At 44.7% G+C, this 23,970-nt stretch overlaps 1 pseudogene across 1 annotated transcript in view; it reads right to left on the bottom strand.

Moving 5' to 3' along the window:
* Positions 1–23,726, bottom strand: part of LOC306945801 (osteoclast-associated immunoglobulin-like receptor) — a 31,967-nt pseudogene extending 8,241 nt beyond the window's left edge. The window contains exons 1-4 of the transcript in view: positions 23,705–23,726; positions 23,596–23,631; positions 23,199–23,477; positions 22,886–23,117 (exon numbers count right to left, since the gene is read on the bottom strand). The product of the transcript in view is annotated as an osteoclast-associated immunoglobulin-like receptor (transcript). The remainder of the gene's footprint in view (positions 1–22,885; positions 23,118–23,198; positions 23,478–23,595; positions 23,632–23,704) is intronic.
* Between the last annotated feature and the right edge of the window lie 244 nt (positions 23,727–23,970).

The following is a 23,970-nucleotide window of genomic DNA, read 5'->3' as shown; positions in this document are numbered from 1 at the left end:
TTCAGAAAGTTTTCAGAAATAGTTCAAAGACGTTAAAAAAGGTGAATTCCTGTATGACTGCAATGCACCCTGAGCCTTCTGAGTCCATAGGATGGCACTGTGTAGGCCTCTCATGCTGCTGCTGAGACCTTCAGCTCCAATTCTATCTGATCCAGACTGAATCTTCCTCGTTCATTTGTCAGTCCATCACCAAGAAAAAGCCCAGTCCCTCTCCTCTGCAAGCAGATGCAACAAGGGAACCCCAGGTTATGAAGGCAATATTTACATCCAGATGAAGTTTCTCACTTTTACTTAGGGCCAGCCTGACTTCCTTGCTGGCATCCCAGTCGTCCCACTGCCAAGGCCCGTCACCTCTTCTGGAAAACGCAAGTGCAGCAGTGCTTCTTCCTTGGCAGGGGACAGGTAACAGGAGGAGGCCCCTGGCCTAACCCCATGATCAAACAGTTTTGAGAGAAAGTGTGTGTGCTCATCCACTAGAAAAGGAGGCTGTTTGCATAAGGGGCTTCTCAAATAAAGCTTATGTACAGTTCATTGAGTGCTTTGAAAATTCAGGCTGTTTACAATGATTCTGATTTTGTAAGAATCAATTATTACAGAGTCTACACTTCCTGAACAATTGAACTAACATTGTATTCCTAATAAACATAAATGTAATTTTAATCAATACACGTGTTGTATGTTTACACAATCCCAACTCACCTTTCTGAAACATTCTTTGGACTTTTCTGATCACAAGAGTATTGCACTGAGTGCAGGTGTCCAGTTGTGGAAAGGCCTGCCATAATGCTGATGTGTGGTGTGAAACTGGGGTGCTAGACACAACTAGTTCCAGCCCACTGCTACTCCCTCCTACTGCCCCACAGGACCCATTAGCCAAAGGGCAGGCAGCTCAGAGGGAGTGGAGCTCAGAAGAAAGATCCCAGAAAAGAGTGGGAACACCTTGGAAGAAGGTCATGGAGAAGGTGCTATGTGCCCCCAGCAACGCTCACCCTGCAGCTCCTGAAGAGCATATGCTGGATCAGGGAGAGGTGTGAGGAAGAAGGGAGAGCGGAGAGGAGCTACTCTGCGACACATGAAGGAGTCAGAAACGGAGGGGTGAGGAAGACCTGCTGAGCAGGGCATGGGATGAATAAATGAAATTTATTTTCCCTAAGTTAAATTTGTTTGACTTCTGAGGTAATATTCCCATGGGCTTTCCCCTCTCTCTCTGCCTTTCTGTGCAGGGGGAGTGAGAGAGAGGCTGAGTGAGTGTCTGGTGGCCATAAAATCAACACACCAAATACACTGTGGCAAAAGCAATATAAAATCAGTATACATAGATTGACAAGTTACAGTCTCAGCACCTTGATTATTAGGAAGTCAGGTAGATCTTGATGCATTATACAACAGATGTTCTTATTGATGGTGTTGATTGCCTAAGCAAATTATGCCTTTGAAGTGAAAATTGTACAGCAGATTCCATGTGTATGTATGAGGTCTGCTTCAACAGTAACGTCTCCTATGTGATTATATTCGTCCACAAGATCAGAGGCCGACACTGGTGGTGTGACAATAGAGGATGTACCTTCTCAACAGTATTCCACTACACGTATATTACATACCTGTATATAAACATACGTATATACAGGCGTATTAGTGTTTAGTGTATTTAGCTAACATTTTGACAGTTACCTGCTTTTTTTTCTACCCCCCCCCCCCCCCCCCCAAGACTATTTTTATGATTTTCCAGGATCAAAGAACATCTATAACAATTAATTTTCCATAGATCATTTCTTCTTTTTTTCATAATGTTGCGTTCCCTTACTTTCTGGCTCTGAACTTTGCTTCTACAATGCAAAGCTTTTCCAGCCACCACATGCATACAGCCAAGACATTTTAGTGTGAATTAGATACTCAGGCATACACAACCTGTAACCCACATGCTACGTGTATCCCAACTCAACTTGCACCCCCTACAGCTGTATCTATCATGGTAGCAGCTCGACCCTGATGAGTGGCCAGGCCCAGCCCAGAGTCACAGCAAGGTTGGCAGAGCAGCATTGACAAATAAAGCAACAGAACTGAGAAAAGGCTGCCACCTGAAGAAAATATTTTAAACAAAGTCACATGGCAAAAGAATGTAATGACAGTGCTCTCTAATGGGATATAAGCGCCACAGCAGGTAACCATACAAGACCATACGGCCATACCTAACAGGTAACCATACATAACCTACAAGAACCATAGCAGCAGGTAACGAAGACAAATTAGCTCACCCCTTCCAGAAACTAGTAACAACTCAAAAGAAGAGCAAACTCAGAGAGATACTGCTCCCTCTGCTGCTAACACTTAAATAAAAGCACCTTTTCCAATCATTGCTTGCACCTGAGCTCCCTGGGATAGCCTTGACCTCTCAACTAACGTTCAATCATTGGTTCAGGCTGTGAAGGGATGGAGTGCAGCAGAGTTGCCAGGTCACAGCCTGAACCAAAGAGTGAGTAGGTCAGGGGTAAACTCCTGCTGTTTGGGAAACATGAAGTACAACGTGCATCGTGATGCAGGTACAGTACCTATCAATGATGTGATTGACAGGCGATTGTTGCAAGGTGATGGTTGGCGGTCTTCTTATGGTTCTGTTGGAACAGTACTTGATGTTCCTTCTGGAGGCTTATCTTCTTCAGTTTGGGTTTGGGTTCACTGGTTCCCAGAATTTCAGCACTCCACCACCTGGTGTCATGACATACCCTCGTAGACACCGAAGCACGCTGAGGTGTTGATGCTCCTACCAGTGGTCCTGTGGACTTTGCAGCGAATGAGTGCAGAGTGATCTGAGCTACTGCAAGGAAATTTCAGACTGGACAATTCAGGTTTTGCCCCACTTTATGAGCAGAAACTCCTGCTTTGGGTAATACGTTTTGTACCTGCATCATTGGTGAGGCCTGTGCCACGCAGTTACCAGAAAGGGGCGGGGAGAATCATAGACCTGCTTGAGTCAGAAGGGACCTTTAAAGCCATCTGACCCAACTCCCCTGCAGTGAACAGGGTCACCTATGGCCACATCAGGTTGCTCAGTTATGGCAAAGCCTTCAGGCCAGCAGCTCCTGCTGTTTTCTACTCCCTGCACAGAAAAGTGAACGTACGAGGGCATTGGTATTCACTGAGTCAAGAGCGGCCGCCTGAAGAACAGGAACCACTGCTACCCTGAGCGTGTCCACAGAAAGCTCACTTGTTCTGAATACTTACATAGTATCCTGTGCTCTCCATTGCACTGCACTTATAATACGCCAGGTGCAGCTCCTCAGGGGAGATCTCTGGAAAGCTTGCAGGGAGGCAAACAATCAGCATGCTCCAAAGGGAATACAACAAAAATACAAAATTGCCCTCTGGACTTACACAAGAAACTGCCAATGCGACCGCTTTCCTGAAAAAATGAAAATGTAAACAAATGGCAAAGCCGACTGCGTTCCAAATGCCTGCAGGAGCCGAGTGCTGGGCATTTGCATTTCTGCTTCCTTAATTTTCCTGAGAGGAGCTTGCTCCACAAACAGCACTCAGCTGATCTCCAAATGTCATCTCCTCAGGAGGCTTTGGGTAACAGAACTGCACCCACTGCGCTGCTGCTGCTGCTGCTGCTGCTGCTGCTGCTGCCGTGGGCTGTAACTGTCCTTTGCTGGGTTTTTCCTTGTCACCTGGACTTGAAGCACTGAAGATGACTCATTAGTCCTTAATAAAATACAGCCATTACCAAAATCAACATGTAGAAGAACATTAACAGATAATTATCACCCAGCTACTCCTCTGGAACTTGGTTTAGTTTCTCACTTCAGAGAAATCACAAGTACAGATTCATCAGTTTTACAAGTACTTTAAATATCAAAGTGATAATGAGCACTGGAAGTGAATTGCAGAGAGTCAATTAGCTTCTAATTCAGCTTCTAATTACTGGAGGTGGGCTTGGCAGCCAAAGAGCCAATCCAGTTCCTAGCTATACTAGAAAACTTGCACTTAGCCAGCTGGGCCTTGCCTGGAACTTGCCTCTCATTTACTCCTAAGACACAGAAACATCGTGTTGAATGCTGAACTTGAGTAGAGTTTATTCCAGCTATCCCCAGAAATCTCTTCTTTTTATGCTTTTATTTGCTTTTTATGTTTAGAAAAGAAAAAGAAAAAAAAAGAAAAAAAAGCCTGAGGAAAAGGGAGAGGCTTTTTTTTTTTTTTTTTTTCAGAATATTTCCTGCAGTAAAGACTTGGGAGAAGTTGCAGCTGTGCTGCACAGTTCTCTGATCAATGGAAAGAAGACGCCTGCATGTTTTATGTTCCTGATTTCCTAGAACTTCTCAAAAATGTAATTAACATACGGTAATGAAACACTGCTTGGTAACTGGGTGTCTGTGCTCTACATTCGCGTTCCTGTGGCTCCTGACAAGTGTCTGTCAAAATGAGGAAGGAAGAAGAGCATCTTGTACAGATGCTGTTTATGATTTAATATTTACTACTGCCACAGGCACATTGAAATCTGCTGGAGAATGCAAAAGCAGCTGCATTCCACTATTTCAGAAGCAGATTGTTTATCAGACACCTGGTTTGAAGCCCAGTAACTCTGCAAATCATCTGTGTGTGTCTTGGAAAACAGGGAATGAGATAGATGACACCAAGCTTTTCTCTGCAGGTTAGAGCAACTGTGAGGTTTAACAAAACTGCTCACTTTGTATTCACAGAGTAAATGAGAATCAATTCACCAAGAGCAAAAATGAGCTCAGGGAGTAAGGACAGCAATATTAATATTTATTCAGTGCATCCTGTGGAGCTGTGTTGACTTTTCTGGACTGGGAGCAAAGAAGAAAATTCATTGCATGGTTGCATTAGATGCCTGGAGCAGAAGCAATCATTTTCCATCCCAGTGCTGCCCAGAAGACTGATTCAGTAAGTGGAAAGCTGCAGGAGACTTCCTTAGAGTAACTCCCCCAGGCTGAGACATGAGTCAGGACAAGGCATGCAGTGATGTCACTGCCTGCATTGCCTCATGGCAGCACGTGGCAGCCACCTTTGGTACCCATTGCCATCCCTGGCCATTTAATGCCGCCTTGTGAAAACCAAAATTCTCCTTGGAACTCGTACATCCAAGGTGAGACATAGTGCCCTAGATTGTAATAAATCACTCGGGCACTGATGTGATACAATTCCAGTTTTACTGTGCTATCAGTTCTTGCCTAGGATAAAGCATGGCAAGGTGGCTTTTTTCCTATCACACAGGACAAGCTGCAACCCTGAGAATTTGGCAATGAAGAGGAGCTGTCTGTGTCTCATCGGTGTATCAGTCACTGCAACACTCTCAAGTCAGAGAAAGCATTTTCAATTTCTGCTTAGTGGAGCCACACCACATTTTCAGTATAGGCTGGGATTCCTTTATAAAGAATTTAAGCCTTTCCATAAACAAAACTTTTCCTGCTTAATAGTCTTTAGCCCACAAATGGCCTTGCCTGTAAAGCACAGAGAAAAACAGGCTCCAGCAAGGTGCTGGAGACTACAGCTGTGCATCCAAACAGCACCTGTGCAATAACAAGGGTTGTAAGAAGCTAGAGTCTGTGGCCAAGTTCAGAAGACCTGCATCTGATCAGAGCTGGGTTTCACTGCAAGAGGAGCGAGCTCTGAATATTTCTCCCATCAAAGCACTTCCCCACCAACCTCCTCCCACCTGCTCGCCTCTGTCTAACAAGCTGGAACTAAGAATTTTCAAGTAAGATGTCGCTTTCTTCAAGTGATTTCTGCACCTGTTCACATTACACTAATAACTTCTGCAGAAGCAATAGCTACTTCATAGTAGCTCATGTCTCACCTGGGGAACTGGATTATGTAGCAAGGTGTTCTGGAGGACCTCTTGCCTTCATGTAAGGATGGTGGTTTCTCATTCTCTAATGAACTTTGTTCTTTAGGAATACCTTGAATCAGTACGAGACACTCGAACAAGAGTGATCTGAGCTACTGCAAGGAAATTTCAGACTGGACAACTCAGGTTTTGCCCCACTTTATGAGCAGAAACTCCTGCTTTGGGTAATACGTTTTGTACCTGCATCATTGGTGAGGCTTGTGCCACGCAGTTACCAGAAAGGGGCAGGGAGAATCATAGACCTGCTTGAGTCAGAAGGGACCTTTAAAGCCATCTGACCCAACTCCCCTGCAGTGAACAGGGTCACCTATGGCCACATCAGGTTGCTCAGTTATGGCAAAGCCTTCAGGCCAGCAGCTCCTGCTGTTTTCTACTCCCTGCACAGAAAAGTGAACGTACGAGGGCATTGGTATTCACTGAGTCAAGAGCGGCCGCCTGAAGAACAGGAACCACTGCTACCCTGAGCGTGTCCACAGAAAGCTCACTTGTTCTGAATACTTACATAGTATCCTGTGCTCTCCGTTGCACTGCACTTATAATACGCATGCACAGTCCAGCCATGAGTATTTCTTTACTGGGAGACCTGCCACATTTCAGTGGGAAGGTTACTGCTGCCCTCTGCAGCTGAGAGCCCAGACCTTTGTATATGGGCTGTGGCACTGTTGTTTTAGTAAATCATGCCTAGTCAAGGTTTGGATTAATTTGGCACGTACAACAATCTGTGTATGCCTACCTGTTTTCCTATACTAGATTGCAAACGTTTAACAAAGCAAACCTCCTCACTTTTGCCAGTGGTTTCCCGTCTGGTTACAAACTCATCACTTACTGCAGTAAGAACACCACATTTTGCTTCAGCGTTTGCTACGAATTCCACACCTTGCTGTCATTCCTTCCTCAGCTTCATTTTCTCCACCCTTCACTGCTATCGCATCTGTTACCAGACGCAGCGCCGCTTTTGGCACAAGCTGCTCTTCTGTTCAGTGAGGGCAGAACCCTCCTGGGCCCTGCCAGCCCCCCCTCCCAGCTCTTCCTGCGGAGATCTCTGGGTCCTAGAGCCCTTCTCTCAGCTCCTCCCTCCTCAGGCTTCCCGTGCTGACACTGGGATACCGAGTTTCCTACATCTCTGCAGATCAAGGCTCTTCTCGCTTCCAGTCTTTTGTTTTCGTCCCCACTCGCCATTAACGCCTCGTTTGCGTTCTGGTTACCAGCGGGGGGAGGAGCAGTGTGGGGATGCGTTCTCTTGCCGGCACTGATCTGCTTTGGCTGGAGCAGATCACAGACTTGAATATTTTAACCCGCCGCTCTTCTTTAAACGTTGTGCTGATTTTTGTCTTCGTTGTTTTGTTTTTCACAGTTCCACTATTTGTACCCCTCAGTTACGCTTCCATGTACCGTTCCTAATTCCACTTCCATGCAGCACTGATGTTTGCACTTCCATACAGCACTAACATTCACACTTCTGTGCACTGTTAACAATTCCACCTCCGTATACCATTAACCATTACATTTCCATCTGCCATTTACATTTACACTTTCATTGCCATAAGCATTTACCAATCACAAAGACAGTGACAATAACCAGGACAGGATATCCCCAAGATTCTTCCTCTCCCCCATGTCATCAGTGGGAAATGAGCATTCCCGTTCACCTGATTCCGGCAGTGAAAATCCCACCCGACGGCGGCGGCCGGGCAGCCGATGGTATCGTGGGCTGATCTGCAGAGCAACCAGCCTCTCCCTCGCCCTCAGGCAGACTGGCGCTGTCGGACTGCGATCTTCAGTGACTCTTTAGCGCTTCAAAGAGCTTTCTCCGAGTCTGCAGCTCCCCGAACGCTGTCTTACCACCCGCAGCAGCAGCGTCCCATAGCTTCACCCCGACCCGGTCCCCTCCTTCGGGGTCGTAAATGGTCTGATTTGCGATCGAGGGGTCACTCTTGGCAGCCCAGAGCAGCACCTGCTGTAAAACGGCAGCGGGCACCGTCTTTTCCCATTTTTTCAGAACAGTCTGCAAAGTAACTCGGACGTTCTTTTGTTCGGAGCTCACATGAATCCCCACGGCAACGGTCCGGAGAAAGGCACTCCGAGCTGTCGGGGCGATGAATCCTCAGGTTGTGGCACTTCTCTCCGCGTCTGCCGTGCTTCTCAGCGTGTTCTGCGCCCTTTCTCAGCGTGTGCCACGCTTCTCTCAGCGTGTGCCACGCTTCTCTCAGCGTGCTCCGTGTTTTTCTCGGCACCTGCCACGCTTTTCTCAGCGTGCTCCGGAGCGGTCAGTCTTCAAGTCGGGCCCGGCTTGGGGTCCCTGTTCGGGCGCCAATTGTCGGCGCTCAGCCGAGTTAGAGAGCTCGCACGGTTTCTTGTCGCATCAGAATCGTTCTCCGAATAGTTCTGCTTTATGGTGTTCAACACACATCTCATGTACCATTCACTCATAAGCAGGAAAATGCTGTCCCCCTCCTCAGTTAATTGGCCCAGCTTCTCCCAAACAATAGTGATAAAGGATGAAAGGTTTCTTAAGTGTGATAAGGTTAACAGTGCATACAGACACAACCTCCTGTTTGCCCTTAGACACAAACAGAGCCCATTTGCTCTCAGTCTTACACTCCAGACTCCCAAGGTTTCACGGTGATAGGCTCTATCAAGGAGTCTGATAGACTCTTGGCTGACTTGCTCACAGTTACATCTTCCCCCACATCTCCCCCTTCCTTATTAACAAAGAAGGCACGGTTCATAGCATCCTGTATCATTTTGCTGAAAATGATAAACGTGGTGACGAAGAGTGGAAGGGAGCACTTTCCCTAAAGAGGCAGCTGGGCGTTCGTGGAGCGACAGAAGTAGTGCTCCCAGGGAGCACATTCGAAAAAGGCGAGAGGGATCCTTCCAGCACTGCGCAGAGAAAAGCCCCCTTTGGAGGGACCGCGGCACGCTGAATTCGCCCTTCTCGGCATCGGCACGGCGTACAGAGTAAAATGTCCTAATTAATATTGAAAATGTCACATTCTGTATTGTAATGTATTTGATGGAGAAAACGTGAATTATTTCTAAGGAAAGTGATATTTCTGAGCAGACCGCGGCTGAGCGCTGGAAGCGGCATCCGGGGAGAAGCGCGATTTCTCGGGCAGCGAGTGCAAACGCTCCGGAGCGATTCCGAGCGAATGCCGGTTCGAGACGTGAGAGCCAAGTCGTGTCGTTCCGATGCCGAGAAGGGGCCAATTCAGCGTGCCGCGGTCCCTCCGAAGGGGGCTTTTATCTGCGCAGTGCTGGAAGGATCCCTCTCGCCTTTTTCGAATGTGCTCCCTGGGAGCACTACTTCTGTCGCTCCACGAACGCCCAGCTGCCTCTTTAGGGAAAGTGCTCCCTTCCACTCTTCGTCACGGAGCGCAGAAGCGGAGCCACGGAGAAGCACACTGCCACGAAGTGTCGCTCGAAGGAGAGGCACGGACACCGCATTCCGAGCCAGGCGCAGCGCATCGTGCATAGACGTACGCCGGGCGAAGTCCAAAGCGCTCCTTTCCGATGCGCGGAGAAGAGCCGGCGACTCGGCGAAAAGCAACCGCCGGCAGTCGCTCTTTCGCGGCGAGCGAACCAAACGAGACCGCGGCTGAGCGCTGGAAGCGGCAACCGGGCACAAGCGCGATTTCTCGGGCAAGCGAGTGCAAACGCTCCGGAGCGATTCAGCGCGAATGCCGGTTTCCAGCCGTGAGAGCCAAGTCGTGCCATTCTTTAACCCGGAGCGTGAGGCATCACCTGCCCTGTATTTCTGGCAGAGGTACATCTGGTAAAAGCGCTTCAGGCGAAAAGAGTGATCTCAAGCTCGAAATAAAACTTGAAGCAAAATGATGCTAATCTGAGGATCTGAAACAAATATCTGCGTCTATCTCCATGCTTGTGATTAGATACTATGTCCATCATTACCTGCTAGTCAAATGAGCCTACGAAAGTTCTAATGGAAACGTTGGCTTGCTGCATAAGGGAGAGAATTACATCGTTCTAGCCAGATTTACTGGAGATGCATGGAAATCCATCTCTTTCGGAGACATTTCAAGGACTTAAACAAGCGTTGTATATACCCAGAGCAAATGCAACAGAGAAACGCACCGCCTCTGAGGCAGAGCAAACTACTTTCTTGCAGTGAACAATAGTGCAGTGCCGCAGCATGGGTTTTGAATTCTATTTCAGTGAAGGAACTCCAAGAAACAAAAACACATTCTAATAAGCTTCCGCCTGCAATAATGGAAGTCTTGAAATTCTTGATTTTGGTGTGCTAAGTAAGTGAACAGATCTTCTTTTATTCTGCAAACTAGAGGGTTTTCTTTCTGTTTTGTTTTCTTTTAATTAAGGCTGCAAATTACGTAGAGGAGAAAGTCACCAAGAACACTAATGAATGAGAGGGAAAAAACAACACTGCCATTGACTGTTAATGCCGTTCCTACTTCGATACTGATGGTAAAAGAAAGGGTACGATTTCCTAAGTCCTCTTATAAACTTTCCTGATCCTCATTTCTTGTAGAAAGCATTTGATCCTTAGTTTGCACTTTCTCAGCAAAAGCCAATGTGGTTTTCAGAATAAACAAATGTCTTCCAATCAATACGCTCACCGAGTCTCATGCTTCTGTGAGCCTACTGCCGGTGTATCTTGTCAAAGATGAAGTGAGTTACTGTCCGGTGATTAAAAAATTCTGACTATTCTAAAGTGGTCAGAATATTAGGGCTGCTACTTATCTGAACAGTGTTTCTTTATGGTAAGCAGAGTAATGGGACGCAGAAGTAAAACCTAAGTCTATACTAGAGAAATTTCACCATACGCATACTGTTCATACCTAGCGATTCCAAGATACCCTATCTTCATCAGAGGTAGGAATGTTGAGCTTTTCTTTTACTATGTGTTGAGTAAAACTGCATTTTACATGCATTAAACAGATGTTAATCTGCTCATCAGACTTTTCTAAATAGAATACACAGTATGCTAAAACCTGAGATCAGACAGTTTTGCTTCAATTTCCTGCTTTAAAACCACTCTAGTTGTGCTGCTTATTATGTGAAATGAATGGATATGTAAAAAGATAAACCCAGCAACCACTAAGAAACACGGAGTGCTCTATTGCAGCTTTTTTTAACCTTTTAGCATTGTCAGGCACTCCGGATATTCTAAGTTTAACTCATGGCAAGATGTTTTTTCTTGCTTTTTACATCCTACTACTTATGTGATGACTGCTCACATACAACCCTTTCGCATTCCCGTGCCTGTAACTTCCAGACTTTGCTTGTAGGCTATGTTTCTGACATGTCTAATTACTATGATTATTTTTGCTGCATATTCTTCTTTACCTTTCATTAAAACAACTGAGCACATCTTTTCATTCTAGAAGGTCATATCCCACCGTCAGCTTTGCTCAGGGAGAATTATTTGGATTGATTATTTCTTCGCGTGCCCTGTTCACTTGCATGGCTATTATCTTTTCCATTTGTTTCATTGTTTTAGATTTATTTTGCTCTAACTTGCTTTTCATTCTTTTCCAACCTCTACTGTCCTTACCACGGATGAATGGGTGTCTTTTAAAGATTCCTTTTTCTATTCAAGAAATCCAAGCAGTGAGCAGTTTCGTGTACCTGATATACAGTAGCTTTCAAATTCACTTGGGAAAGAAAGATTCATTCTCTGTCAGAGAAAAGAGGGTTCTGAAGGCATGTATTTTACATCGCTTGATTTCTTTTCACGCTCAGGATATTGCAGAAGTTGTTTTTAGTAGACGGAATTTTAGTGAAATTGGAATGGAAGGTAAACCAAAGTCTTTCAGGTTTGAAAAGCAAAATGGAAAAGGGGAGAGAGCTAGGAAAGAAAACATTTTCCTCTCCTTGGCAACATCCAGAAATTTGAAGACAATTCTTAGGCTTCATTTGAAAACTTTTCAGAACAACTCTTTCAACATACTCCTTTCTTCCTAACAACAGTAGTTCAGAGTCTACTGAGTCTACTGAGTGGACAGTAACTCTGGTTTCAGAGGACAAAGCCAGACAAAAGGCTTCCTATTTCATCTGCTGCTGCTTGGCATGGCGGAGCATGGCGTGATACGGTGAAGTGAAACATACTCATCAGGTACTCATCTTCCACTTCAGAATCTTCAATTTAGCCTTGAGGATACCCCTTCTGGCTGAAGTTTCACTAAGACTTTATTAAGTCTTTAAGAATTAAAGAATTTAAGAATTAAAGGAGTTTTTTTAGATCTCCATTTGCATTACGAAGTGATGATTCAATACTGTTTTTTAAAAACTCCCCAAAGCCATGAAGAGTAGCGATCTCCAGATTATAGAGACAATAGAGCTGAGAAATGCGTGTGATCCGGAGGATAGAAAGGAAAACAAGTTCCCTACTCTTGCTTACCTTTACCTTTCCCAACACGTGCTTTTTTTTCCTAGGCACTTCAGGTGCAAGCGTAAACACTCCTAACTACAGATAAACCACGTTGAAACAGAAACACGATCGTGATGTATGTTCCACCGCCAAATGCTCTAGGAGTTCCGTCAACCAAGGTTCACGGCACCAAAATCAGATTGCTAGTTTCTGAAAGAGATTTGGTGAAGGCAATGGCTTTGAGGTTTTCAAAGGAATAGGCCATTGTGAGCATAAAAGACAGCCAAGGACTAGGGAACATTATCGAAACGGGTAGGTATGAGTTTGCTTCCCATCCAAGATAAATGGCAGAGAGGTGTACCTATCGGTGGTAGAAAAAGAGAGACCACACTCTACATCAAACGGATAGGTGGCAAGATGAAATAAAATGCAGGCCACGTGGGCAGATGATGTACAAAAGAAAAAGAAAACCAATGAAATCAGAGTCAGCCTGAAGATATTTCACCTAGAAACACCTAAGAGCCATCACCTCCTTTCCTATCACTGGTCCCTGGGAGAAGAAGCTGACCTTCACCACACCTCAAACGTGTTTCAGGGAGTTGCAGAGAGTGATAAGGTCTCCCTTGGAGCCTTATCTTCTCCAGACTCAACAATCCTAGCTCCCTCAGCCGCTCCCCAAAAGACTTGCATTCCAGACCATTCTCCACTTTCGTTGCCCCTCTCCGGACACATTCCATGGCCTCAAGGTCTTTCTTGGAGTGAGTGGCCCAAAACTGAACACACAGCTCATGCTGTGGCCTCACCAGGCAGACAATCACCTCCTTAGTCCCTCTTGAATGATCTTGGGACTCTCTAATGTCTACTATCTTTGTGTCTTTATATACTTGCCTGGGAATTATTCAGGCCCCTCTAGGAATTCTGTGAAAAGCATCATCATAAACTGCAGAGCAAAGAAATCAACACGGCATAAAACCGCACTGTGATTAAACTAGAAACCTGGAATCAGACACATGGATCATCTCAAAGCAACATACATCACTCAATTAAGATTACAATTAGCTCAGCAGAGCAGGAGAGAAGAGAAGGTGAGTTCTGGCTCATCATAAATATGCATGAAGAGTGCCCATATCTATGGGAGTGCAGATAGGGCTAGGCTCGGGGGGTTATATTCTCATATTCTGAATCCAACAGGCCGACCGTCTCTTTAAGTAGTTCTCTAAAAGTATCGGACTTACCGTGCGAATGAAATGCTGTTTCTGCAGTGAGAAGCAGCAAGATGAGTATTTCATGGTCTCTGCTGCCATCTATTGTCATTTATTGGTCCTAACAATTCTTGCTGGGATTCTCTTTGTAACTGGAAACAGCACTTACGTACTATCCTGTTGCAGGGACTTCAGAAGCTTGCTTCCTGTGACAAACCTAACTGCAGCTTTTCCACATTTGATAATGTACTGGGCATCTTTGCATGTACCCCTTGTAGGGGTATGAAAGAACAACAAAGGAATTCCATGAATTGTTATGGGCTGTGGATATATCCACTTCTGCTTACTAATTGAAATATTAAAAATAAAAAAATAAAAAAATGCGATGCTTTGTGGAAAGCAGCATCTTCTCTTGCAATCTTATCTGTCTTAGGAAAAAACACCCTTGTTTCTCAGCTTTGGTGCTGTCTCGTTCTTGATATGCTTTGTGAATTCACATGACAGTTTTCTAACGACAGCTCTCTCCCACGAGCACTGCAGCGACCATCTCCTGCATGCAACACCGGAATCTTCCTGAATTTCATTTCTGTCTGTGCAGATTTCCAGAAGAGTGCAATGGAACCAGCAACAGGTTTTGCAAGAATGGGACTTATTTATTTCGTTGATCCATAGTCCAATAGTATTATTGTGTAAATAAATACGAAGCTTGCATTTTGCCAAGGTTTGAACTTTGAATGGACTTTGGCCTGTTTCAAGAAAGAATGTTGCTGAGCCTTCTCAGCATCACCAATCATCCGGCTTGCCTGGGTGGCATTAGCTGAAGAGTCATTGTCTTGGGCTGAAGATAACGTGTCCTCAGTATATATGAGTAACAAAGCTTCTTTGTAACGTGTGACTAAAACATAAAATGAGAAAGCGTAACACAAGTGGGAGTGTGGACCTTGCTTTTGAGAAACAATGCATCAGTGTCTGATTCCAGAGAAGCAGTTGCAATTTTGAAGGAGTTCTCCAGGTGTTTGCCAGAGGTTTTTGATGGAATATTGCTCTTTTGTCTCTGGGGTTGTAACCTTGGTTTTCCCTGTTTGTGTTAAAGGCAGATTTACAATTCTCATTCAGTTAATATTCTTTGATCCTTCATTTCAGTTGTATTTAATTTCTTGCCAGAGTAACCTGGCCTGTACAAGAATATATTTATTCCTTCTTGTTTTCTCAGGCCATATTCAATTAATCCCAAAAAGTAAGCTATTCATTTATTTGTTTGCTTGCTTGTGTATTTGTTAGTTAGTTTGTTTTTTTTATTGGCATTAGCTGCTTCTGTTGTTACAAAATCATCTACGGGCAGGAAGAGGCACCCGTATCCACGAAAGGTAAACTTCTTTATCCTGCTCCCCTAGCTGTAATTTAACCAAAGGAACTGCTAGGGTAGACTTCCCAAATTCCCATCCTTCGTCTATGCAACCAGAAATTGCTCCCTCTTTCTCAGTAATGTAAGATTACTTTCATTCCAATGGGGCGGAGCCCTCTCTGGGCTCTTCCAGCCCAGAGACTGCGGCGAAAATAAGCCCCTCCGGAGGAACGGCAGCAGGCTGAATTCGGACGTTCTCGGCTTCAGACCGGCACGACTTCGCTCTCACGGCTCGGAAGTGGCACTCGCGGTGAAGCGCTCCGGAGCGATTGCCGTTGCTGCCCGAGAAGTCGCGCTTATCGCCGAATGCCGCTTTCAGCCTCCAGCCGCGGTGTCGTGTTCCTCCGTCGCCGAGAAAGGGCGACTGTCCCCGGCAGCTTTTCTCCGAGTTGCGGGCTCCTCTCCGCACCCAGGCAAGCCGGATGTTTGGTGATGCTGAGAAGGCTCAGGAACATTCTTTCTTGAAACAGGCCAAAGTCCATTCAAAGTTCAAACCTTGGCAAAATGCAAGCTTCGTATTTATTTACACAATAATACTATTGGACTATGGATCAACGAAATAAATGAGTCCCATTCTTGCAAAACCTGTTGCTGGTTCCATTGCACTCTTCTGGAAATCTGCACAGACAGAAATGAAATTCAGGAAGATTCCTGTGTTGCATGCAGGAGATGGTCGCTGCAGTGCTCGTGGGAGAGAGCTGTCGTTAGAAAACTGTCATGTGAATTCACAAAGCATATCAAGAACGAGACAGCACCAAAGCTGAGAAACAAGGGTGTTTTTTCCTAAGACAGATAAGATTGCAAGAGAAGATGCTGCTTTCCACAAAGCATCGCATTTTTTTATTTTTTTATTTTTAATATTTCAATTAGTAAGCAGAAGTGGATATATCCACAGCCCATAACAATTCATGGAATTCCTTTGTTGTTCTTTCATGCCCCTACAAGGCTTGGCAAAGATGCCCAATGCATAATCAAATGTGGAAAAGCTGCAGTTAGGTTTGTCACTGGAAGCAAGCTTCTGAAGTCCCTGCAACAGGATAGTACATAAGTGCCGTTTCCAGTTCTTTAAAGACACCAGTTGTCAAGTGAACTAAGGAGATAGGAGCTCCTAAAAAGTCTGCCAATGTGAAAATGAAGTTCCTTACTGATCGTATCTGAGCTACTACCTCTAAAAACCACCACTACCTGGCAGATTACATTGTGGGAAAGGGGTTACAGCCATCAGAACTATCAGAACAGCCTTCGTGTCTTTTATGCCCTATCAGCCAACGCCTCTCTCTCCCTGCCCTGGTTCCCCATTGGCTGAGTACTGCAGGCTCACCAATTTCCCAACATTCCACTAAACATACAGCTACTGGCTAAAGATGAACGGTTGCTAGCTAAGTGTATATTGCTAATTCTCACATTTGCTCATTCTGCACTAGGCCACAATTCCTGGACACCTGCTGTCCTGGGATAGAGGTAAGTTGGGAGGAAAAATGTAGGGGAGCATCACTTGCATTCCTCCTAATATAAAGGAGGGGCAGTTTGACCTCCTGTCAGAGGCCCCTTAAGTTGTTCTTTTGCTGAGGGCCTCTTGGCAAAACAGAATAGCCTATAATACAAAAGTTACAATTTTGGTACTTCTGAAGTATTTCATCTTATCTACTAAGTGTGCATAAATGTGGAATAAGAAGCCACTTTCTTCCAGAGAGGCTGTGCACGCCCCGTCCCTGGAGGTGTTCAAGGCCAGGTTGGATGGGGCCCTGCGCAGCCTGCGCTGGTATTAAATGTGGTGGTTAGTGGCCCTGCATGTGGCAGGGGGTTTGGAGATTCATGAAGCTTGAGGTCCCTTCCAACCCTGGCCATTCTGTGATTCTGTGATTCTGTGACTCCTCCGGCTGCTATTACTGGTGAGGAGAGCAGCTCTGTTTCCTGGGCTGATGGATGTGGTCCTGGCCCCAGAGGCATGCATTATATAGAGCGCAAGCTTCTGTTCTGTTCTATTTTGGGCCCAAACTTTTGTTACTTGCATTCTCTATAAGTGTTGACATGGTGACAGTGTCAAGCTCTTTACCAATCTATTGGCCTTTCTGGTTTGAGCAAGAAATTGCATTTCTAACTTCAGCTCTGAGAAAAGGACAAAAATTCATTTGGGATTCTTACTACCTTGTACTGTGAATCTCTGAATTCTGTATGGATGGGGCCTTATAAATATTTCTATAATTAGTCAGAGCACAGTAAAGCATATAGTTTTTTTTTCCTTCAGGTTAAATACTGCTGATTAGCTGCTTACTTTTTAGAAAGTTCTCTGTCCTTAGTATTTACACAAGTCTTTTTCTGACCTGCTGTAAGCCCGTGAGTCCAAACCAGATAAGGAGTCTCATTTTAGAGCTGGAGATAGTGTAACACTGTTACTAGTTGATACTTGCTATTTCCTTGCATTCCAGGATTACGTAATAGACAAAAGAACTGCCTCCTAGAAGAGAATGACATATGACTTATAATGCAGTAGTGATCTTGTTTTTGGTGTTATTATTGCATAGGTATATCTGCCTTTGCACTGTTAGTTCTAGAAGATACTGTCTACAGGTATTGCTGACAATTCTCTTCCCCATCACTCTGTATCTCTCGTTGTCTTTTTCGTAGTTTCCATTGTGTGTTTTTTTTTCTTGTTCTTCGTTTCTTTTTTCTTTCTTTTTTTGTTTTTGTTTTTATTTTTGTTTGTCTGTCTATCTGTATGGCTGTTGCTTTCGTTTTTCTTTGTTTGTTTGTTTGTTTGTTTGTTTGTGTGTGTGTGTGTGGGGGGGGGGGAGACAGGGGGTTTTGGGAGGGCTGAGTTGGTTGTTTTAGCTTGGTTGTTCTGTTTGTCTGTCTGCTTCCAAGTGACTCCAGTATATGTCCATCTCAGAAATCTGTTTGTATTATGATCTTTAATGCAAATATGAAAAGCATTGACTACAGACACCCTTTCACTGATATTCTGATACTTCACTCAACTAAGGAAACCTCATTATTCTTCAACAGGTCATCTACAAACTGATTAGTAGAGAAGAAGCCACTAGGAGTAACAAACAATTAAGAGGCCACGGCCACCTGAGGGAAACCTCATGGTGTTTTGTTTTGGCCAAGGAAAACCAGTTGATCATTTTCAGAACTTGCGTAAATTAAAAACATCAATTAATAAAAATGATACAAATAAATAGTAATAATAATTACATAAAAGTAAGAAAAGACCATTCAAGCTGCATGAAAATAAAATCATGGATTCTCACTACCACTGTTGCTGTATTTGTTTATAAAGCCAAGATCATGGCCTCAATCTACTGTGTAAAACTGCATAACTTGACATGCTGTCTTCCTCTAAAGAGGGATTAAAAACACAAATGAAATCTTAGAATCCATTTGAAAATCAATTTTACTTTATTCCCCTGAACTTCAATAATATAGTGACACCCAACCTTCACTTAAAAGTAACTTAAAAGTAACGTGAGCAAACGTGGATTAATAACTGGTATAACTAAGTGTTATTATTCTATAGACCTCAAAGGTGTCTGCCTTCTGAATATCACCAGATTTTACAAAAGATCATTCAGATCCACGCTTTAAACGTATGCTATCAAAATAAGCTCAACTAGCTTACAGAAATGACTAGGCAGTTTCACTTTCAATAGATATGATTTAAAATGATACCTTTGAAGTAGTGACCAAGCTCGGTGTGGCTCCCATCATTTCTAGCCTCGCTATATTAACTACATCTCAAGAATAAGGATTGCGCTCTTATGGAAAAAATAGGTAGTGAATGTCAGTCTTACTGAGAAGACTAACGGTCATCACTTGATCTAAAAATAATAAAACACGGATCACACAAATGTACGTTTTCTTGTCTGGAAAAAAGCAAGAATTTTCAGAAGGAGCATGAAATCACAAGCAGCATGGATGTTCAGATTTTGTATATTCGAAGGCAAAAAAAGAATTCTCAAAGAAAATATCCATAGAAAATATGTAATCCTTTATCACCTTTGGAGAAATAATGCTGATGTGTGGTATGAAACTGAAAAAAAAAAAAAAGAAAAAAAAAAGAAAAAAGCAGGTAACTGTCAAAATGTTAGCTAAATACACTAAACACTAATACGCCTGTATATACGTATGTATGTATACAGGTATGTAATGTACGTGTAGTGGAATACTGTTGAGAAGGTTCATCCTCTATTGTCACACCACCAGCGTCGGCCTCTGATCTTGTGGACGAATATAATCACATAGGAGACGTTACTGTTGAAGCAGACCTCATACATACACATGGAATCTGCTGTACAATTTTCACTTCAAAGGCATAATTTGCTTAGGCAATCGACACCATCAATAAGAACATCTATTGTATAATGCCCCAAGATCTACCTGACTTCCTAATAATCAAGGTGCTGAGACTGTAACTTGTCAATCTATGTATATTGATTTTATATTGCTTTTGCCACAGTGTATTTGGTGTGTTGATATTATGGCCACCAGACACTCACTCAGCCTCTCTCTCACTCCCCCTGCACAGAAAGGCAGAGAGAGAGGGGAAAGCCCATGGGAATATTACCTCAGAAGTCAAACAAATTTAACTTAGGGAAAACAAATTTCATTTATTCATCCCATGCCCTGCTCAGCAGGTCTTCCTCACCCCTCCGTTTCTGACTCCTTCATCTGTCGCAGAGTAGCTCCTCTCCGCTCTCCCTTCCTCCTCACACCTCTCCCTGATCCAGCATACGCTCTTCAGGAGCTGCAGGGTGAGCGTTGCTGGGGGCACATAGCACCTTCTCCATGACCTTCTTCCAAGGTGTTCCCACTCTTTTCTGGGATCTTTCTTCTGAGCTCCACTCCCTCTGAGCTGCCTGCCCTTTGGCTAATGGGTCCTGTGGGGCAGTAGGAGGGAGTAGCAGTGGGCTGGAACTAGTTGTGTCTAGCACCCCAGTTTCACACCACACATCAGCATCATGGCAGGCCTTTCCACAACTGGACACCTGCACTCAGTGCAATACTCTTGTGATCAGAAAAGTCCAAAGAATGTTTCAGAAAGGTGAGTTGGGATTGTGTAAACATACAACACGTGTATTGATTAAAATTACATTTATGTTTATTAGGAATACAATGTTAGTTCAATTGTTCAGGAAGTGTAGACTCTGTAATAATTGATTCTTACAAAATCAGAATCATTGTAAACAGCCTGAATTTTCAAAGCACTCAATGAACTGTACATAAGCTTTATTTGAGAAGCCCCTTATGCAAACAGCCTCCTTTTCTAGTGGATGAGCACACACACTTTCTCTCAAAACTGTTTAATCATGGGGTGAGGCCAGGGGCCTCCTCCTGTTACCTGTCCCCTGCCAAGGAAGAAGCACTGCTGCACTTGCGTTTTCCAGAAGAGGTGACGGGCCTTGGCAGTGGGACGACTGGGATGCCAGCAAGGAAGTCAGGCTGGCCCTAAGTAAAAGTGAGAAACTTCATCTGGATGTAAATATTGCCTTCATAACCTGGGGTTCCCTTGTTGCATCTGCTTGCAGAGGAGAGGGACTGGGCTTTTTCTTGGTGATGGACTGACAAATGAACGAGGAAGATTCAGTCGGGATCAGATAGAATTGGAGCTGAAGGTCTCAGCAGCAGCATGAGAGGCCTACACAGTGCCATCCTATGGACTCAGAAGGCTCAGGGTGCATTGCAGTCATTCAGGAATTCACCTTTTTTAACGTCTTTGAACTATTTCTGAAAACTTTCTGAATTCTGCCTCTCCTCCACTCTTTACATAGCTACAATGTATTAGCCAGCTATGATTATCTCAAATTTCTTTTTGTACTGTTAGTAATTGCTACAGTTTTCCCGAGCACTTGGTGTATAAAACCTAACTAGATAATCCTCACTGTAAGGGGCTATGAGTCCTTTCCGTTTTGATTGGAGAAGGTAAAGCCATGGAGATATTTTATTTAATTTATGATTATCAATTTATGATCAGATATGATACAAGCTATGGAACTCTTACAAAGCTTTGCTTCCTGTGCTTTGATTGCTTCTGCACTTGCCAAAACTCTCTGTCCTTATTACTCTAGTTGTTCAACTGTAAAATATCAAAAGGATATGATACCATAGGAGAAGAAATTATCCCACAAACTAAAACAAGTGCACCAACTTGAAGTGCAATTTCTTGCTCAAACCAGAAAGGCCAATAGATTGGTAAAGAGCTTGACACTGTCACCATGTCAACACTTATAGAGAATGCAAGTAACAAAAGTTTGGGCCCAAAATAGAACAGAACAGAACCTTGCGCTCTATATAATGCATGCCTCTGGGGCCAGGACCACATCCATCAGCCCAGGAAACAGAGCTGCTCTCCTCACCAGTAATAGCAGCCGGAGGAGTCACAGAATCACAGAATCACAGAATGGCCAGGGTTGGAAGGGACCTCAAGCTTCATGAATCTCCAAACCCCCTGCCACATGCAGGGCCACTAACCACCACATTTAATACCAGCGCAGGCTGCGCAGGGCCCCATCCAACCTGGCCTTGAACACCTCCAGGGACGGGGCATGCACAGCCTCTCTGGAAGAAAGTGGCTTATTATTCCACATTTATGCACACTTAGTAGATAAGATGAAATACTTCAGAAGTACCAAAATTGTAACTTTTGTATTATAGGCTATTCTGTTTTGCCAAGAGGCCCTCAGCAAAAGAACAACTTAAGGGGCCTCTGACAGGAGGTCAAACTGCCCCTCCTTTATATTAGGAGGAATGCAAGTGATGCTCCCCTACATTTTTCCTCCCAACTTACCTCTATCCCAGGACAGCAGGTCTCCAGGAATTGTGGCCTAGTGCAGAATGAGCAAATGTGAGAATTAGCAATATACACTTAGCTAGCAACCGTTCATCTTTAGCCAGTACCTGTATGTTTAGTGGAATGTTGGGAAATTGGTGAGCCTGCAGTACTCAGCCAATGGGGAACCAGGGCAGGGAGAGAGAGGCGTTGGCTGATAGGGCATAAAAGACACGAAGGCTGTTCTGATAGTTCTGATGGCTGTAACCCCTTTCCCACAATGTAATCTGCCAGGTAGTGGTGGTTTTTAGAGGTAGTAGCTCAGATACGATCAGTAAGGAACTTCATTTTCACATTGGCAGACTTTTTAGGAGCTCCTATCTCCTTAGTTCACTTGACAACTGGTGTCTTTAAAGAACTGGAAACGGCACTTATGTACTATCCTGTTGCAGGGACTTCAGAAGCTTGCTTCCAGTGACAAACCTAACTGCAGCTTTTCCACATTTGATTATGCATTGGGCATCTTTGCCAAGCCTTGTAGGGGTATGAAAGAACAACAAAGGAATTCCATGAATTGTTATGGGCTGTGGATATATCCACTTCTGCTTACTAATTGAAATATTAAAAATAAAAAAATAAAAAAATGCGATGCTTTGTGGAAAGCAGCATCTTCTCTTGCAATCTTATCTGTCTTAGGAAAAAACACCCTTGTTTCTCAGCTTTGGTGCTGTCTCGTTCTTGATATGCTTTGTGAATTCACATGACAGTTTTCTAACGACAGCTCTCTCCCACGAGCACTGCAGCGACCATCTCCTGCATGCAACACAGGAATCTTCCTGAATTTCATTTCTGTCTGTGCAGATTTCCAGAAGAGTGCAATGGAACCAGCAACAGGTTTTGCAAGAATGGGACTTATTTATTTTGTTGATCCATAGTCCAATAGTATTATTGTGTAAATAAATACGAAGCTTGCATTTTGCCAAGGTTTGAACTTTGAATGGACTTTGGCCTGTTTCAAGAAAGAATGTTCCTGAGCCTTCTCAGCATCACCAATCATCCGGCTTGCCTGGGTGGCATTAGCTGAAGAGTCATTGTCTTGGGCTGAAGATAACGTGTCCTCAGTATATATGAGTAACAAAGCTTCTTTGTAACGTATGACTAAAACATAAAATGAGAAAGCGTAACACTAGTGGGAATGTGGACCTTGCTTTTGAGAAACAATGCATCAGTGTCTGATTCCAGGGAAGCAGTTGCAATTTTGAAGGAGTTCTCCAGGTGTCTGTGAGAGGTGTACATGTGGTAGGAGCACCTATAGGTGCCGGTGTCAGCTGGAGTCAGCCCAAAGAGGGTGAAGGTGGCCGTGCCCCCACCATCAGGGTCCTGCTGCTGGACAGGGGCCGAGTGCCCATCCTTGTGCAGGAAGGTGTCCCCTTGGTACATGTTCCTGCATCGGATGGTGATGTTGGTCCCCATCCCCACACGTCTCTTGTGGCTCATGGAAATGCCAGGTGGGGGGAAGCAGTGATCTGCATGATGGGAGAGAAAATGGATGGGACTTGGGCCTGTGAGGACAGCTCAGGGCCTCCCTCTGACCCCAGTGCACTCACCTGTAACTACCAGCTCCACAGGGTCACTCATCTCTGATGTCTCTGCTGGCTCAGACAGCCGGTACTGGCAACGATACGTCCCTGTGTGCACCCACGTTGTGATAGCAAAGCAGAACACGGCCATGTCCTGAACATTGCACTTCTTCATGCAGGGGGTGAAACCTCCTTCCTGGCAGAGCCGGACCCAGGCAGATGGCCGGGGCAGGTGACACCGCAGGGTGACATTGTCCCCCACTTCTAACCCCTGGCTAGGGTGCAGCAACAGGGAGGGTCAGGGCACTGGGACAGGGGACAGCAGTCAGCCTTGTTCCCTGCACACCCTCCTGTGCCCCTCTGATGGCCCACTGACCACGCTCCCCTCCCTCTGGCCCCATTCTTCCCCCGTCCTCATATTCACTTTGCTTTGCCCTGCTCACTGCCACCAGCCACCAACCTGCAAGGGACATGGTCCTGGTCCCACACAGGGCCACCAACCCCCGTGGCACCACGTCCCCATTGTCACTCACCCAGGAGGAGGGCCAGCGCCATTGGTGCCTTGGGACAGGAGCAGCTTGGGACAGCGAGACTGCAGTGGGGACAGGGAGTGTCTGCAGATCCCTTTTCTAGATCCACAGATACAGGAGCTGGCAATAGAACATAGATGTAGAGCTCGTAAAGAAGAGCGTATTGTTTGCGGGCTTTTTGATGCTGCTCTGATAGCAAGGCAGAAAGATAAAAGGAGGGAGGAACTGTGTCACTAGGGGAGGTGATTAAGAGTTTGCAATCTGAGCTA

Source organism: Tetrao urogallus (genome assembly GCF_951394365.1).
Source record: "Tetrao urogallus genome assembly, chromosome: 4".
NCBI lineage: Eukaryota > Metazoa > Chordata > Aves > Galliformes > Phasianidae > Tetrao > Tetrao urogallus.
This window is presented reverse-complemented; position numbering and strand designations above follow the sequence as displayed.